Here is a 6,000-nt window from a genome sequence, read left to right as displayed (position 1 = left end):
TAATACAGTTGTTTATAGGGGTACCATTACTTTTTGAATTTAGTCACATAATGCAGTTCTGATGCCAAATGAGGGCCTTTAATCTAGCCTTACCCATTAAAGATTCAACATCAACAAAAAGTATTTGTCTCTAGTCTCACAACGTGGTTTGCTGTTTGAAACTGATTTCGTATTAATACAGAATTTCACTCACGGTGCTTTAAGAACAGAGGCATTCTTCACCATCTCTGTGGCTCCATCTTCTGGCACAATGCGTGTATTACATTTCAGACTGCAGGTGATACTGGGTGTTGTTTGCACATGCGCAGACTACTGGCTGCGTCCGAACTCGCATACTATGACAGTACGTACCGCATTGCTATTGAAACAGTACGTACTAATTAGTATGTGTGTGTATTATGACTACAGTCCCGGACATACTACATCCGCCATGTTTTCACTGTCTGGTGACCTTCGACGTCATCATAAACTCAAAAATCTTAAACAAGTTAACAATTTATTCGGGTATTGTTAACCTGTTTAACCAAGGTTTAAAAACGAAACGACGAAGTGGCTTTCACCTGTTGTTCATTGTTTATCTCATTAAAATGGTCTATATACTGGATATTCATGTTTACATTTATCTGAACATCAGCTGAATTTAAAAGTGCAGTGGATGGAAATAATTCTATAGTGTTCGGCTGGCCCTGAACACACTAATCAGGGGAAAGCCTCATGCTCAAATAAGATACATAGAAAACTTACCTTTGCCACAGTAGAAGTTAAGCTTACACCATGATCCATCCATCCATCCATCCTCAACTGCTTATCCATTGTCAGGTCGCGGGGGCAGCAGCTCCAGCAAGGGACCCCAAACTTCCCTTTCCCAAGCCACATTAACCAGCTCTGACTGGGGGATCCCGAGGCGTTCCCAGGCCAGTGTGGAGATATAATAACTCCACCTAGTCCTGGGTCTTCCCCCGAGGTCTCCTCCCAGCTGGATGTGCCCGGAACACCTCCCTGGGAAGGCGCCCAGAGGGCATCCTTACCAGGTGCCCGACCCACCTCAACTGGCTCCTTTCAACGCAAAGGAGCAGCGGCTCTACTCTGAGTTCCTCTCAGATAGCCGAGCTTCTCACCCTATCTCTAAGGGAGAAACCAGCCATCCTCCTGAGAAAACCCATTTCGGCCGCTTGTACCCGCGATCTAGTTTTTTCGGTCACTACCCAGCCTTCATGACCATAGGTGAGGGTAGGAACGAAAATTGCCTGGTAGATCGAGAACTTTGCCTTCCGGCTCAGCTCTCTTTTCGTCACAACAGTGTGGTAAAGCGATTTCAATTCCGCTCCCACTGCTCCGATTCTCCGGCCAATCTCCCACTCCAATGTCCCCTCACTCATGAACAAGACCCTGAGGTACTTGAACTCCTTCACTTGGGTTAAGTACTCATTCCCTACCCAGAGTAGGCACTCCATCGGTTTCCTGCCGAGAACCATGGCCTCAGGTTTAGAGGTGCTAATCCTCATCCCAGCTGCTTCACACTCAGCTGCGAACCAATCCAGTCTGTTCTGAAGGTCACGGACCGATGATGCCATCAAGACCACATCATCTGTAAAAAGCAGCGATGAGATCATCAGGCCACCAATCCGCAACCCCTCCCCACCATGACTACACCTCGATATCCTGTCCATGAATATCACAAACAGGATTGGTGACAAAGCGCAGCCCTGGCGGAGACCAATCCCCACCTGGAATGAGTCCGACTTTTTGCCAAACATCCGGACACAGCTCTTGCTTTGGGAGTACAGTGATTGGATAGCCATAATAAGGGAACCCCTCACCCCATACTCCCTCAGCACCTCCTACAGTAAACCACTGGGGACCCGGTCATACGCCTTATCCAGATCCACAAAACACATGTAGACCGGACGGGCATACTCCCAGGCCCCCTCCAAGATCCTGGTGAGAGTAAAGAGCTGGTCCATTGTTCCACGACCAGGACGGAATCCGCATTGTTCCTCTTCAATCCGAGGTTCGACTATTGGCCGAACCCTCCGTTCCAGCACCTTGGAGTAGACTTACCAGGGAGGCTGAGAAGTGTGATACCCCTATAATTGGCACACACTCTCTGGTCCCCCTTTTTGAATAGGGGAACCACCACCCCGGTCTGCCACTCCTCGGGCACTGTCCCTGACTTCCACGCAATGTTAAAGAGGCATGTCACCCAAGACATCCCCTCCACACCCAGAGCTTTCAGCATTTCTGGACGGATTTGATCAATCCCCAGTGTAGTTGTTTGACTACCTCAGTGACCCCCACCAGGGAAATTGACGATGATCCCCCATCAGCCTCCACCTCTGCCTCTACCATAGAGGGCATGTTAGTCGGATTCAGGAGTTCCTCAAAGTGTTCCTTCCACTGTGCAATTACCTCCTCAGTTGAGGTCAACAGCGTCCCATCCTTACTGTATACAGCTTGGATGGTTCCCCATTTCCCCTTCCTGAGGTGGCAGATGGTTTTCCAGAAACACCTTGGTGCCGACCGAAAGTCTTTCTCCATGTCCTCTCCGACCTTCTCCCACACCCGCTGCTTTGCCTCTTTCACAGCAGAGGCTGCAGCCCTTCGGGCCTGTTGGTACCTTGCAACTGCCTCTGGAGTCCTCCGGGATAACACATCTCGGAAGACCTCCTTCTTCAGTCGGACGGCTTCCCTGACCACCGGTGTCCACCACGATGTTCGAGGGTTACTGCCCCTTGAGGCACCTAGGACCTTGAGACCACAGCTCTCTGCCGCAGCTTCAGCAATGGAGGCTTTGAACATTGCCCACTCAGGCTCAATGCCCCCAACCTCCACAGGGATGCCCGAAAAACTCCGCCGGATGTGTGAGTTGAAGATCTCACAGACTGGGGCCTCCTCCAGACGTTCCCAGTTCACCCGCACTACTCGTTTGGGCTTTCCAGGTCTTCCCCCACCCCTTGACCCAACTCACCACCAGATGGTGATCAGTTGACAGCTCTGCCCCTCTCTTCACCCGAGTGTCCGGAACATGCGGCCTAAGATCAGATGATATGATTACAAAATCGATCATAGACCTTCGGCCTAGGGTGCTCTGGTACCACGTACACTTATGAGCCTCCTTACATTCGAAAATGGTATTCGTTATAGACAGTCCATGACTAGCACAGAAGTCCAACAACAAACGCTTGCTCGCGTTTAGATCACGGAGGCCGTTCCTCCCAATCACAATTCTCCAGGTATCTCCATCATTGCCCACGTGTGCGGTGAAGTCTCCCAGCAGAACTATGGAGTCCACTACTGGTGCCCCATACAGGACTCCGTTCAGGGTCTCCAAGAAGGCCAAGTACTCTGAACTGGTGTTTGGTGCATATGCACAGACAACAGTCAGAGTCCCCCCCCCCCCCCCCCCCCCACAACCCGTAGGCGTAAGGAGGCGACCCTCTTGTCCACCGGGGTAAACTCCAACGTAACGGCTCTTGTGAGTATACCCACACCCTCCCGGCGCCTCACACACTGGTGAACTCCAGAGTAGAATAGAGTCCATCCCAAATATCCAGGAGTACGGTTCCAGAACCAAGACTGTGTGTAGAGGTAAGCCCCACCAGATCTAACTGGTACCGCTCCACCTTCCACACAAGTTCCAGTTCCTTCCTCCACAGAGAGGTGACGTTCCATGTCCCCAGAGTCAGCCTCTGCCCCCGGAGTCTGCTCCGTCGAGGCCCCTGACTTTCACTGCCACCCGTGTAGCAGCACACCCGACCCCCACGAGTGGTGGGCCCATAGGATGGAGAGGGGGGTGCCACGTTGCTTTTTCAGGCTTTGCCCGGCTGGGCTCCATGGCAAACCCAGCCACCAGGCACTCGCAGTCAGGCCCTCCCTCTGGGCTTGGCTCCAGACAGGGGTCCCGGGCTTCCTCCGGGCAGGGTAACTCCTCCTCTCTTTGCTTTCTTCATGAGGGTTTCTTTGAACCATTCTTAGTCTGGCCCCTCCCCTGATACCACTTTGCCTTGGGAGACCCTACCAGGAGCACAAGGCTCTAGACAACACAGCCCTCAGGTTCATAGGGACACACAAACCTCTCCACCATGGTAAGGTGATGGTTCCCAGAGAGGCAAGATTGATTACACCATGATTGTAATCAATATTTGGGTTACAGTAGGAGAAATCATTAAAGACCTCTTGCCAGAATGGGTCAATAGCAATATCATCAGTGAGAGTAACCTTGAGCTCCTATCAAATTAGGTGTTTTCACAGTTATTTGCATCCCTTTTGGTTGTAATTTTGCTTTAAAAGGTGGCATAATCTTCCCCAGTTCCAATAGCACCCAGTTGATCTCATTAAAAAATGGATGAACTTTGATGACTTCCTCCTGGCCCTGGGACACATAATTGGAAAGTGACCCAATAGATTTCCTCCATGTAGATCTTTCAGTGTCATTGGGCACCTTTATCCTTCCAAACCCACTTCTGAAAATAAGAAACTCCTTAATAACAAAATTTTGCAATTGCTTATACTTTGAACTAGACCTCTAGAGTGCTGTAATATCATGTTTTTTGAGAGTGCGACATTAAAATAATACCATTTTCACTTCCCCATTCAGTTAGAGACCCAGAAAACAACTTGGGGCTTATAGTTCAATTGTTTTATTACTAATACCACTAGACCAGATAAGATTGCAACTGTAAAATCTCTCTTGCACACAACTGCAATAAGTATAATATACTTTCATCTAAGAGTATCGAGTACTTTGCAAAAAAACCTCATGTATGAAAAGCAAATTAGATGTTCTATAGTCACCTCTGGTTCCTGATTTATTTCTGTTCATTTTAGCTTACAAACTTGTTTCATAATTAAATACCCTGGCTGATATTTAAAATTTAACTGAAGTTAGTTAACGCTAATTCTTTTTGTAGGAGGTCAAGACAGTAGGAGGCTTTTAAAAAGTACCCAGGAATACATAAACTCAAAGTATTGAGTCATCGATGGAAAGGACACTCAGTCTTCTGTTAACCATCAAAAATGTTCCATGTGCTCAGCACTGCCTACTTATTGCTGTGATTTTCATTATGAGCCTTTTTTCCTCTGAAAGCCTGCTTTATAATACAATTCTGTTTGTATCCGTTATATACATTATTGTCTATTGCCTCATTTTATGTTCTTCTGGTAAGAAAAGCATTACATAATAAATAAGCATTGTGCCAGATAACAGACTACAGATTTCCTGTTTCAACCCTGTTATGAAAGAAATGAGTCAGCATGATAAAACTAAAGATAAAAGGTCAGCAGTGAACCTGATTTGCAACAATAACAGCATCCAAACATCATGATGAAATTGTACATTCACTTTAGTTTAATAACCTGCAAACTACATTTCTGTTTTAGTGCACCAAACAAATCCAATGCTCAAATGCTGGGAATAATAATCAAAGAACAATCGATTAAGCAAATCAGTCTGAACACAACTAATAATTCTTCATCTTTCTTAATAGTCACTGGCACTGATTCTTTGCTCTCTTAGTATGAGAACTATGGCCAACATACTGTAGATGGACACCTGATCATCACACCCATGTGGTTCTTCCCCAAACTAATGCCACAAAGTTAGAAACAGACAACTGTATAGTATATCTTTGTATGCCGTAGCATTACAATTTCCCTTTGTTGGAGCTAAGGGGCACAAACCTGTTCCAGCATGACAATGCACAAAACGTGCTCAATGAAGACATGGTTTGCCAAGGTTGGAGTAGAAGAATTTGAGTGGCCTGCACAGATCCATGACTTCAACCTTACTGAACACCTTTTGGGATGAACGGGAACACCAAATTTGCGCCCAATATCCTGTGCTATTGTGGCTGATTGGACACATATCCCCATAGCCACACTACAAAATCTAGGAGAGAACCTAGATAACAGCCTAGAGTGGAGGCTGTTATAGCAGCAAAGCAGGGACAAACTCCATATTAATCCCAATGGTTCTGGAATGGGATGTTCAGTGCTCAGGTG

Source organism: Ictalurus furcatus, chromosome 10 (genome assembly GCF_023375685.1).
Source record: "Ictalurus furcatus strain D&B chromosome 10, Billie_1.0, whole genome shotgun sequence".
NCBI lineage: Eukaryota > Metazoa > Chordata > Actinopteri > Siluriformes > Ictaluridae > Ictalurus > Ictalurus furcatus.
Note: the sequence above shows the minus strand (reverse complement) of the source record.